This window comes from Lycium barbarum, chromosome 8 (genome assembly GCF_019175385.1).
Source record: "Lycium barbarum isolate Lr01 chromosome 8, ASM1917538v2, whole genome shotgun sequence".
NCBI lineage: Eukaryota > Viridiplantae > Streptophyta > Magnoliopsida > Solanales > Solanaceae > Lycium > Lycium barbarum.
Genome location: NC_083344.1, coordinates 107,600,701 through 107,614,637, shown reverse-complemented (window position 1 = coordinate 107,614,637; position 13,937 = coordinate 107,600,701). Strand labels below are relative to the sequence as shown.

The window sequence follows — 13,937 nt, the reverse complement described above, 5'->3', positions numbered from 1 at the left end:
TGGACCCATCTCCTTTCCACTAAAGGCAATGCTTTATCTGTCATTAAGGCATTTACACTCATGATCCAAACTCAGTTTCATACCAAGATACAATGTTTCATATTAGACAATGCCTTTGAGTTAGGCAGTAGTTCTGAAGCTCAGACTTTTTTCTTTTCACATGGCATTTTGCACCAAACCACTATACCACATTCTCCCTAAAAAAATGCGGTAGTTGAATGAAAACACAAACATTTGTTAGAAGTTTCCAGGGCTGTCTTATTTCAGTCCAAACTTCCCTTTAAATATTGGGGGGAGTGTGTCTTAACTGCTACTTATCTTATTAACAGGATTCCCTCCACTGTTTTACAAAACAAATCCCCTTATGAGAAACTTCACCAATCTTCTCCTCCTTATGCATATTTAAAGACATTTGGCTGTTTTGGGTACGCTACAACTCCCAAATCTGGGAGAGACAAATTCCAGTCTAGAAGCATCCCTTGTGTTTTTTCAGGATACCCAGCTGGAAAAAGGGATACAAGCTACTAAACTTAAATTCTTACTCATCTTTTTTTCTAGAGATGTTACCTTCCTTGAACATGTATTTCCTTACCATCCCCCCTCCACTACTTCTGTTTTTTCTGCTCCTCCACCTTTTTCTGATGCTACAGTCCCCTATACCCACCATCATTCCCCAATACTTTCCTCATCATCCTCTCTCCCTCTTCCAGCTAATGCTGTACCACTTGAACTCCTAGTCATTTCATCAGCTCCTCATTCTCCTCCTGGTTTTCCTTCCCTTCATCATGTTCCACCTACCAACTCCACTCAGCCTTTCACTATCCCTACTAGAAAATCACCTAGACCCTCTTATCAGCCTGCCTATCTTTCAGATTTCATCTGCACTTTTGTCCTTCCTGCTGATTCTGTTCCTTTGCAGTCCAAGGTTTCTTCTTCTTCTGATTTGCACATGTAAGAACCCCAGCATTATCAGCAGGCAGTATCCAATCCTGCATGGCAGGAAGCCATGCTAAACGAGTTTAAGTCCCTTGAAGCCAATAACACTTGGGAGATTACTCCTTTTCCCCCTAACAAAAAGCCCATTCCTTGTAAATGGGTGTACAAGATTAAACAAAAGGCTGATGGTTCCATTGAAAGATATAAAGCTAGGTTAGTCATTAGGGGTGTTACCCAAAAGGAAGGAGTTGATTACACATAAATTTTTCCCCTATTGTTAAACTTACCACCATCAAGTGTTTATTATCTTTGGCTGTCAAGAATCATTGGACTGTTTTCCAATTGGATGTCAACAATGCTTTCCTCCATGGTGACCTCCATGAGGAAGTTTTTATGAAGATTCCACTAGGACTGCATGTTTCATCTTCTTCCACATCCTCTTCATCCCCTTTGGTCTGTAAACTCAAGAAATATCTCTATGGCCTCAAACAAGCATCTAGGCAATGGTTCTCCAAATTATCAAAAGTTCTGTTATCCAGGGGGTATGTCTCTAATAAGAATGATCATTCCCTGTTCACAAAGCTGTCCCATGGTTTTTTGGTTGTCCTTGCTGTGTATGTGGATGCCATATCGTTGGTTGGGGACAATTTACATGAATTGAATTCTCTAAAGGCCTTTCTGGATGCCCAATTCAAAATCAAAGATCTTGGTCAGGTTCACTATTTTTTGGGTTTAGAAGTATCATCTCACCCTCAAGGTTATAGTGTTAGTCAACATAAGTTCACCTCTGAACTTCTTGCTGAATATAAATGCTCTCATTTCAGTCCAGTGGTCACACTATTGGATCACTCCATCAAATTATCCAAAGATGATAGTGCTTTACTTCCTGATCCTAGCAACTATAGAAGGCTCATTGGTAAGCTCGATTTCTTACAACACACCAGGCCTGATATATCCTTCTCAGTTCAACATCTCAGCCAGTTTCTTCAATCACCAAGAGTCCCTCATATGCTGGCTACACTCCATGTATTGTGATATTTGTCTAATGCTCCTGCTCAAGGTATTTTGCTGTCCAACAGTCCTGATACTTCTATGGTTGCCTATTCTGATTGGGCAGCATGCCCTTCCTCGAGAAGGTCTGTCACTGGTTACTATATTTCTCTTGGCGGTTGTCCCATTTCCTGGAAATGCAAGAAACAACCTACGATCTCTCTTTCTTCTGCTGAGGCGGAGTACAGGGCCTTAAGAAAGGTTGTGGCTGAGGTCTCTTGGCTTATTAGACTACTTGGTGATTTGGGTCTAACTATTACTGCTCCCATTCCCATATATTGTGACAGTCAGGCAGCCTTGCACATAGCAAAGAATCCTGTTTTTCATGAACGTACCAAACATAAAGAAACCGATTGCCACTTTGTTAGAGATTGCTTGAATAATGGTTTGGTTTCTCTCCATTTTGTGCGCAGTTCTGAACAGCTAGCTGATATTTTTACCAAGGCTCTTCTTGGTGCTCCTCACCATTTTTTACTTGGCAAGCTTGGAGGTTTTACACCCTCAAGCTTGGGGGGGGGGGGGTGTTAGGAACAGCCCATTCCGGAAACTGGGCCCAAATGACTGAAGGCCCAATTGCTCAAGTCTTATTTTACTTTACTAGTCCATTTACATGTAATAGCTGGTCTTGGTTAATTAGGAGTGTCCATTTGATGCAAATTCATGTAATAGTATATAAGGCTTTTGACCCGGTTGTAAAGACAGTTTTTTGGGGAAAATAAAGTCGGCTCTTTCTCTCTCTAAACGAACCCTAATCTCCCTCTATCAAATTTCAATTTACCTTCCGTAAATCCATTTCTTTGTTGTTAACAGGATGTGGTTCTTGTCCTCACTTCTTAAACTTCCAAGTATAATTAGGTCCTAGTTGAGAATATGTATGTGGCAGCTTAAAACCGTGGCCATTTGAATGTGTAAATATATGCTATTCTTTAAGATGGATTTTGAATATATGGTTGGAATTGCCAGCTCTCTTGAGGAAAAGATTAAATAAGATGACTAGGAAGTTTGCTTTTCGACCAGCTAAGGGACAGGTCTTATATTTCTTTTTTGAGTTTTTGCAACTTGGGATTTCAACTTGACAAATACAGTGTCAAATAAGTTTTCAAGTTTCTGTGGAATAAATTATTTTGTTTTCTAGTTGGAAATGGAAGACAAAAGCTAAAATAAAGAAACAACTGCCACAAAGTCCAAGATAAATTTTGTGTTCAATTTGCAACTGCTAGTCTTTTATATATGCAAATGATGAAAAGGTTGTGTGTTTTGATTCTGTCTAATCCCAGAATTTTTTGAAACACGGCAATTGGTTACTCATGGATACTAAAAAGACCCAATTCTGGAGAGGCAAAGATGTATTTCAATTTATACGCACAAATGCTAGTCATTTTGGTAAACTGAATTTATTCTAGAGGATATTGACGTTTTAAAATAACATAAAAATATAAAGTTGTTAAGAGTAGGTTCTTTTCAAATAAACCCTTGTTGTGTCAATTATTAGGGTGGTAATTATGTTAGACAATTAAGAAGAGAAAAAATGATAGTTTAAATATCCTGACAGATGTTGTTATTATTAAGGTTATTTGTTCTTTTTCTTTTTCAATTGATTGAAAGATACGAACTACATTTGGTTCAAGGTATTTTCTCTCTATCATTCTTAAAAGCAGATTTTTTCCTTTGAAGATCAACTTTAATTGATTTTAAGTCGATTGTTTTATCACCAAAACCGACCAAAGATTCCCAAAAATGACGAATTAGATAGAGAGAATATATGGTTTAGGTTGGAAGAATCATAAGAAGGCAAATTGGAGAAGAATTGAGTTACTATTAATTTGACTGATTGGTTGATGAACTAAACGTTGATGTTGAATCAAGAAGATGCTTGTCAGCAAGTTGATTGCTTTTGACAAACCACCTATATTCCTAGTTTAAAATATTGATTTTGATCGTCTTTAATTTTTGTTTTTCGCTAAAAAAATTTAGTTTTAAATTCGAACTTCCGTTCGATCAAAAATTAAAAAAATATTCGCAACGCAAAGTTTTGTCCGGAGAGTTTTGAAGGCAAAATTTTGTCTTGCGAATTCAAACTTCTGTCTTGCTATTTTTTTTTTAACTGAGCTAAAATTCGAACTCAAAACCTTAAAATATTTGGCGAAAGACAAAAATTAAAGATAATCAATTTGAGGAGCAAAAATTAAAGAACACCTCATAAGAAGGACAATCCACGCAAAAGAATGCGGTGTGTCTCCCTCCTACCCACCTCTTTTCCAAGAAATAGTGCTCCTTGTCGAGCTCTATTTGTGATTTTTGTTAATGGACTTATTTTATATATACGATTAATATGAAGGATTTTTATGTTATTATGTATTTTAGACAATACTTATAACTTTTTAACATGTACACAATGCCATACTCATAATTATTGTACATCTAAGTGTCATTTATCATTTCTAATTTAAGGGTATTAAAAGATACATACTTCAAAAAAGTACTTATTCTCTGTTTAATCAAAGATGTGAATAAAAAATTTCAATAAAGTTAGAGCCCGTTTGGATTAGCTGAAAAAAGTGACTACTTTTAAGCACTGAAAGTTATTTTATAGTAGTTATGTGTTTGGATAAAAATGCTTAAAGGGTTTTTAGAAGTAAGGATAGTATTGAAATTAACAGAAAATATAAGAAATAAAGGGACAAAATTGTTGGTCAAACCAAAATGGCTTTTAAGCCAAAAAAAAAAAAAGTTGGGGTTGAGCAACTTCTTGATTTTGACTTATTTTAAGCACTTTTTAACTTAATTTAAGCTGTTTTTTATTTTTGCCAAACACTCAAATAAATTTAAAATGGCTTATAAGCAGGTTTGACCAACTTATAAGCCGATCCAAACGGGCTCTTATTATCTTTCTTAAAATCTTACAAATAATACATATGAAGTTTCTATTTGTAATTTTCATTTTCTTTTATTTTTTTATTTGTACTTAGTTACAAATATATATTTCGCGTTTTAGAAAAAACAAAACACTAATGTCCTTATGAAAAGAAAATATTACTCAAACAAATTTTTGTATTAAGTTTTTTATAATATAAATGTGCAAGTGATTGATTTTAAAATGCACTGAGTGTGTTTGCAGTTTAAGTTATATTACAAAAAAAAAAATAGAGTTTCGTGTAGCTTACACCAAAAAAATCATTAGATACTTAAAAGGAATTATGACACGGATATAGAGTTGTAAACAAAGAATTGGTAGAGCTATGTAGCCAACAAATCAATTTGACAGCCGATAGTGTAGATTTTGACAATATTTCCTCACAAAATAGTCACTTTCATTTTCATTCAATAATCCACGTTCATACTACACGTAACTGCACGGTGAATTTATTGGACTCGCACTTTGCCACTTTGCATAATACTCTGCAATTGTTGACCAACACATCCTAATTTCATTTAACAAATTTATACACACAATATACACGGATTTTCTCAAGAAAAAAGAACTAGTCATCGCACCATTACCTATATAGATCTCCATAGTTCCACCTACATGAAAGGCACCCTTAGTCCCCTTCCTTTCCTATCATCGTCGTCATTTTTTTTTTTCCACTCACTATCACCGTCATTAAATGACTCGTTTGAAAGATGAAATATTTTACTAGTTATTTTTTGAGTGGGTGTGGTTGAAAATATTTGAAATATCTAAATGAGGCTAAATATAAAATTTGAGGAAGATTAAAAGGTGATCTAGAGTCATAATTCGGAGGTGAAATCGACCTGGAAAATGTCATTGTGACAACGTATATCACGTGAGTGTATCGTGTGTACCACTGTATATCACAAACGGATGTATGAGGATATATACAGATACCTGAATATTGCTGGGTCCAAATGCATATGCAAGCAATACATGGTCAACAAGTAATGAAGTGCTAATTCTAAGGTGAAATCGACCTGGAAAACGTCATTGTGACAATGGAGATCAAGTGAGTATATCGTGTGTATCACTGTATATCACAAACGGATATACGTGGACATACACAGATATCCTGAATATTACTGCATCCAAACGCATATGCAAGCATACACGGCCGACAAGTAATGAAGTGATAATTAAGAGGTGAAATCGAGTTGGGAAACGCCATTGTAACAATGTATATCATGTGAGTATATAATGTGTATCACAGTATATCACCAATGAATGTACATGAGATATACAGAGATATGCAGACGACAAATAATGAAGTGATAAGTAGAGTATCGTTCCCACGAGGACTTGTTATTCAAGCGATTTCCAAGAGTTGAGTCTGACTAAAACTACAACAACAGTATAAAAGAAAACATGCTGAGAATTCAAACGTGCAGAGAATTCAGTGAGATCCGAGATTCTAGGGTCATGGTTAGCTAACAATTCTGTTGAGTTATCCACGAATATTGATTAATTGATTCTATGTGGTTTATTGGTTGACAAGGTTAATATCGCTCATAAGAATCTTCTAGGTTCTAACTCGCCTTTTGAAGTTACCGAATGCCTATAGAATTAGAACTAACAAGAACGCACGAATAATTCCTGTATAATAACCAAGCAAGACGATTAGTTATATTCCTATCCTAACCGCAAATTCGTTCCTGAAGGCCCGGATTTAAGAACTTGCTCTATTCAATCTTATATGCAATCTAAAATTTCCAATCCCGAGTTTAATTCTAGAAACTATATGCCTTTAATGTGGCAAACAATCTGTTTAACATAGGATTAACAACTAGTTGTTGCCCGTCAAGTGCTGAACTCTCAAAACCATGTGTATAACGAAGATATTCTTCGTTATCATTATAAGTCTACAACGTGGTATTATTTTCATTTGTTTTGGTCTTAAACCAGTTTATTTGCTCTTAATTTGCTAGATTGTGATCTCATATTAACGAGGATGTGTTGAATTAGGAAATTGCTTAGACAACTGCAGCAAAAGCATAGGTAGAGTGGCGGAATTCTTTCTCAGCTAATCATCCTAAGCTAGGCCTTCTACTCTGATATATTGCAACAATTTTGGTAGATATAATTATGCGTCTATTATTGAAAGCTGAAGTGGATGACTCGTGTGACGAAGAGGAACAGAAGCTCACCTGCAATTTATTTCATTTGGCAAACATGCAACAATGACTATTTCAGCATGTACATGGTCCTATTTATTTGCTGCTGCTAGACATTTTAACTACTATTAATTACTAAGGGATAAACTAGCAGTTACTGATAGAATAGAGGACTTAATGTGAAGGAATGCAGAATCTGGACTGTGGCTTCAGTGGGGAAATTATTGTGGCAACTGATAGTGAAGGATTCTTTTTCGGTTAGATGGGATTTATACAAAAAATGGTACTTGTATCTGGACCTAAATAGCTCCTATGGATAGTAGTTGCTATAGGAGGAAGATAAAACTTACTGAAAGACAAAATGATGGCCTCGTATGTTCAGAATTGCTATAGCCTAACTCCTAATGGCACATATTCAACTACGAGAAGTTATATGCAGTTGAGGGGAAAACATAGGAAGCTGGAAGTGGCAAGTTTTGTGTGGACTTCAGTAGCACAACCAAAGCATAGGTTCATCATGTGGCTAGCTGTTTTAGGCAGGCTGCTAAAGATAGACTGTTGAAAATGAAGATGATTGTGGATGATCCCAATTGCTGTTTGTGAGAGACTCAGATTCTGGAAACTAGCTCTCATTTGTTTGTAGACTGTCCATGGATAATTGAAGTCAGAAATGAGATGATGCTTTAGACAAATACACATATGCAGGTGGGGACATGAAACAAGTACCGAAGACTATTAAGCTGAAGCACTGGAAGAAGTTTCAAAAGGAGCTGATGGCTGTTCTATGGGGAACTGGGAGCAATGGTATATCATACATGGAGAGCCAAAAACAGTAGGATTTTCAGAGGAACAACAATATAAAGATCAGAGATAATTACACAGATTTAAGAGGAAACTGTACAGAGAATACAGTTGCTGAATACATCAAAGAGGGCATAAAAGAGTAGGATATTCTTAAATGGGCTACTATGTTTTTAGGTTGATTTTTCCATTCTGCACAGATTGTAACTAGTTGTGTTCTTCTGCTGGTTTTATTATGACAACAAAAGTTTAGGCATCTGTCGATCTGTAACATCTTCTAGCCCACATTTTCAGTGAATTTTTTGAAAACCCTTTCAAAGAAGAGAATCTGTTAGGCATATACTGAACAAGAAAGACATGCTTAGTTATTATTGACTATGTGGAGGACAATTTTTACATATAGTGAAGAGATGAATAGAAGAAACAAAGGAAAAAGAACTGTTAGCTTGTCCCTAAGGGCATAAAATCTTCCTGGAAAGATAATCTTTGGCAATTCAGTGTCTCTAATAAGAACTTGTGTTTGGTTTCATCATGAAGAAACCATTCAGCATTTATTTGTTGAAAGTGAACTTGCTTAAATCTGGCAAAAGTTTGGCAATTCTTTTGGCATCACTATCCAGAAAGGACCTCTCATATCCATGCTTATGCAGTGGTGGATGAGCTGTGCCAAAAATAATAATTCAGAACACCTTGATTCAGTGCCTTCCATTTATTTTGTGTTGCGAGATGTGGAAATGCAGGTGTAGTGCTATTTTTGAAGGGACTAAGGTTCCTTGGTACAGGATTAGTGGACAAGTCACCTGGCTGATGACACTATCCTTAGTTCCAATTCCCTTGCTTTCAGTTTAGAGGTAATTGGAATGAGTTCTGTATCAAAGCTGAGAGTGCTACTCCTGTCTTAAATAGCAAGATCGTTAAATGGATTAACTCCAACCACAACTTGATTAAACTTAATACTAATGGTTGTTCCAAAAGGAACCCTGGAAAATATGGTGGTGGGAGGGGTACTTCAGAGATCATAGTGGAAATAAGAGAATGGCCTTCTACACTTAATTTTTGTATCTGTAGTAACAATAAGGATGAATGTTTAGCCATGTTGAAAGGACTAAAATGGTGTGTTGATAACAGGAAGATAACAGGATTAGCAATGTGGATATTGAAACTGATTCATGATGCTTGTCAACATGATAAATGACAATTCAAAGGTGAACTGGCAAACTAAGAGGTTAAGCAGATCAAGTTGTTGATGACTTGTAGCAGATTTCAAGTGAGACATTGTTACAAGGAGGCAAATTGTGTGGCTGATGCATTACCTAATATGGGGAGAAGCAAAAAACTTTCTTCACTGAGGCTCTCTCTTTGTCAAGGCAAGTCAAAACCATCTTGAAGAATGACCACGACGGAACTCCTAATTTTGGGATCAAAGTCAAGAAGAAAAAACTTTAGTTTACTCATGAATTGTAATATCTTTAGGGTCTGTTTTATTGCTTCCCAGCTTTTTAACAAACACATGCCCCTACATTATGGCCCAGTTACCACATTATTGAAATGGAGATGAAATCAAAACAACAGGTAAAATCAATTTGTTGCCACTGCTTCGTTTGATAGAGGATGTGAAAAAAGTGGCTAAACACTGTAATAGATTTTAAATGCTGGCCAGTATTTGATAGCAGGGGTTTTTTTTGTTTCTTTATATAAAGGGAAATCAATCTCAGCTTTAACCAAGTTTTCACGTTCTTCCAAAATTACATAGAAAAGGTAAAAAGAAAACAAAAAGGGAATTGCCATGATAAATTCATGTGAAAGAAAACAATTTACTCATAAACTCAATAAATCTTTGAATGTTCTCTACAATTCTCTACACCAGAAAATAGCTCGTAGCATCCTTTTATTTTATTTTTTTTATTCAGTTGGGAGGTGCCAGTATTAATTGACAAAAATTTGATTACTGTCAGAGCACTAAACAAGAAAAAAACTTAATGTATTGCTACATCTGTTTCTCCTAATAAATGAACAAAGAATCAGTCTACCTTATTGATGCAACCTTCCAAATACCAACTGATGTGGTGAATGGCACATCTTTGTAGCAGGCTACCAACTCCGATCGCACCTCCTCAAGTGGAATATATTTTACTTGCTAGTTTTAGGTTCCTTCTTCTTATTACCATCTGATATTTTTGTTTTGTTCAATTGTTCGGCCATCGCAGTTTCTGCCTTGAGAGCCCTATCTGCCTGACTTCCTGCAAACTTGTCTCTGTAGAATTCAACTTCTTCATCTTTCAGCTCCTTGAATAATGGCGATGGTGTTCCAATTTTGTGACCTGCAGGTAGAATATCCCATGGTCTTTTGCTATTTTTAATGACACCACTTTCATCAGACAGTGAAAGTTGAGTACTTTCAGGAGGCAAGCTGAGCTGCTTAGGCACCTCACGTGAAAAAGACGGCATAAATGGCTGTAAGAGACATGCCAGAATATACACTAGACCGCAAGCAGTTCTCATCACTATTGAACACGAAGGCCTATCTTCCTTGTAAAGCTTCCAAAATTGGTTCGCCTGCAGATAAGCGTTTCCTTTCGTAGAAATAGACATAGCAACTTTCAAGCCTTGCTTTAATTTAACCTTCTCCATGGCTTCTAATTATTGCTGTACGCAACTTCCAACTTTTTCACCCAATGCCTTTGTCTCGGAATGTGATTCTGCTCCTTCAGCGTCTGGAATAATTGAACCATAACCCGAGGCTGGATCTTTTGCGATGAAACTCAGGACTCTATTGACAAAATTGCCTAACTTCCGTACCAACTTATTGTTTAACTTTGCTTGTAGGTCTGCCCATGTAAACAAAGTATATGAGACCTCTGGCCTGTTTGCCAGCAAGTAATATCTCCATACTTCTACAGGAATATTTGTATCTTTTACATCATTACCAAAAACACCTATACCCTTGCTCTTTGAGAATTTACCGCCTTCATAGTTCAAGTATTCCGTTACGCTGATAGTTTTCATAAGCGTCCAGCTTTCACCAGTTCCAAGAAGCGTAGACGGGAATATTACGGTCTGAAAAGGCACATTATCCTTGCCCATAAACTGATATAACTCCACGTTATCTGGATTCTTCCACCACTTCTCCCACTCACTTGTGTAGCATGAGGTGATTGATACATATCCAATAGGAGCATCAAACCATACATAGAAAACTTTTTCCTGTGGGATTTAATAGCTTCCCACACTTGTCGCATTGATCTCCTCGTGCAGTATCATAGTTGCAACCTGGCGTTGGACAGTTACCTTCGACAAGTCTATCAGCTAAGAATTTTTTGCACTAGTCGCAGTAAAGCTGCTGCATGGTAGTCTCGGAAAGCCAATCATTTTCCCAGACCTTCTTGAAAATTGCTTGGCAAACTTGTGTCTGTTGTGGCGTTAATGTGCGTCCAAATTCATCAAAGCTTATATCAAACCATTCATAAACTTGTTGCATGATATTTGTCACAAATTTGCTTTGGAGTAGAATTTTCCTCCAAGGCCTTAGTCTCTGTTGCCGTGCCATACTCATCAGTACCACAAATGTATATGGCATTGTACCCTCTAATCCTACAATACCTTGCAAACACATCCGCACTCAACACACATCCTATAATGTTGCCAAGGTGAGGAACATTGTTTACATAAGGCAATGCACTGGTAATAAGGATGTTTCTTTTACCTGGGATTGGCACCTTCGGAGTTGCCATCTTTGAGAGATTTTAAAAGCGGTTTGAATGCTTACGTTAAAAGTGAGAGAGAGAGCGAGAGGAAGGAGGCGTTAGTTTGATTGTTTTAGAGTGAATAATTGTTTTAGAGTGAATAATTAAGGGAAAGGAATGAGGTTTCTATTTATAATAGTACGAAACTTACTTAGACTAAAAACTGGAAAACCTATTCCTATATAATTCTGACTATAAATTCTATTTAGACATTAACTAAAATATTAAATCCTAACCAATTTTGGTTTTCTATAATTTTGATCTATACTTAAACATTCTCCTGTATTTTCCATAAGTTCAAATTTCACAAAGATGGCCTGCTTTCTTTCGAATATAGTGATGGAACCAATCAGTCACACCAAGACGCTACGTTTTCTCAACAACTTGCCATAAACCGCATTACCCCTGCCTTAAACACAAACACCACACAACAAAATAAAATAACCAAAGGTCCTCACAAGCGGGCAAGTTATCAAACTTGTTAAATACTAAGGATTTTCTGGTACAATTGACATCATTGCTTACCATAGTACGTAGGTTGAATGATAGAAGTGAAAAGTTTCCAGTCTGTGGATGCAAGAACTTAAACAAAAAGGACAAGCAGGAATAGTTGGTCAGATACATTAAATTGAGTCTTCTTCCCTACAAAAAGTTTCATTCTTTTCCTTTTGTGTGTTGCTTCTTTATTTTCCAAACCGAACAGACTAGGAGGAGTGGAGTTATGATAACCTCAATGCCTCCAGATGCTGAGTATGGTTCCACGTTTTTCGCCGTCACTGAACCAAGATGGATAATTATTCTTCCATCACTTCCATATATACAAGACAAATACATCAGATATTATTGAAAAAAATGTGCAAATCAACAATAAAGTTGAACCAATAATAAATCAAAATATAACAAAGTTGCAAAGCCACATAATCCACGCGCTTCACTGATATTGACTCAATCTCTATGTTTTGACGTTTATTTTTGAAGTTTTGTTGTTTGCAGCTCATAACTTGTCACGACCCAACCCCGTGGGCCGCGACTGGTGCCCTACTTGGGCACCCAAACGGACATACAAACTAAATCATCATAGCAAAGCTTAACACGGATTTCATATTCATCATTTTTAAAACAGAGTTGAGAACGAATATTATCTTGCGCGTACAAAACATCATATCAGAATCAAAAGAGGCGGCGGAATATACATCGCCGAACATATGCACATATATCAAAAAGTCGGCAAGGCTGTCAAATGTATCAAAAGCCGACAAGGCTGTCAAATGGCACAACGGCCCAAAACACATACAGGATGCACGCCGACAAGGCTGCCATAAACATACACAAAATGCACGCCGACGAGGCTGCCATAACAAATGAGATCATACAAACACACCTGTACAGAAGTAGGCACACACACCCACAATACGTCTACAGACCTCTAAACAGACAAACCGAATCATATGGCGGGACAGGGCCCCGCCGTACCCCTGAACAAATACATATATACATAGCGAACAAATATATATACCAAAATTTGCGCTCTGAAATGAGAAGAGCACTCCAAACAGCAGAAGAGGGTGTCCTAAATGGGTAGATCACCAAACTGTGCGTCTGTACCTGCGGGCATGAAACGCAGCCCCCCGAAGAAAGGGGGGTCAGTACGAAATATGTACTGAGTATGCAAAGCAGAATATACAGAAAACAAACCTGAGGCATAGACGAAACAGAAGTGCCGAACATAAGTACAAACCCAATCATATCCAAATGTTTAGGTTAAAAAAAATATACAAGTCATGCATAGGGTACAGAAGAATATGGTCGCCCGCCCGTCGATGGCGCCATAACGCAGCATAACACCGGAAAGTCTCAAATCTCCGTATCTCCGTCACATATCACATCACAGCATAACGCCATACCCAACATAACACCAAATATAAGTGGAACCCGACCCTCTTTTGCGAGTAGCTCGGTGAACCATAAACACAGCATAACTCCATAGTATATCAAAGTGCGCACGATAACAGAACCGGCCCGGGACTCGGCGAAAGAATAACAGAATGCACGAGTAGAGTCGTGAGTAGTCATATGCATAAAATCATAAATTCAAACATAAGCAAAATGATCACACTTGAAATTCGAAATAATAATCATAACAAATTCTTTCAAAAAATTTCCAAATTACATAAAGGAAAGTCGCGGGACCCACGGACGGGTATTGACCCGAGTCGGGCCCGCCTATAGAAAATATATTCATCATATGCTATATAAACTCTTACCAAAATATTAAAGTAATCCGAACCTTTCGGAGGAAGATATGGCGTTTATAGCTCGGAATTCTTTAAAACAACTTAT

At 37.0% G+C, this 13,937-nt stretch overlaps 1 pseudogene; it reads right to left on the bottom strand.

The window, feature by feature from the left end:
- Positions 1-9,815: 9,815 nt before the first annotated feature.
- On the bottom strand, positions 9,816-11,585 carry LOC132608093 (methionine--tRNA ligase, cytoplasmic-like; annotated as a pseudogene).
- Positions 11,586-13,937: the final 2,352 nt, after the last annotated feature.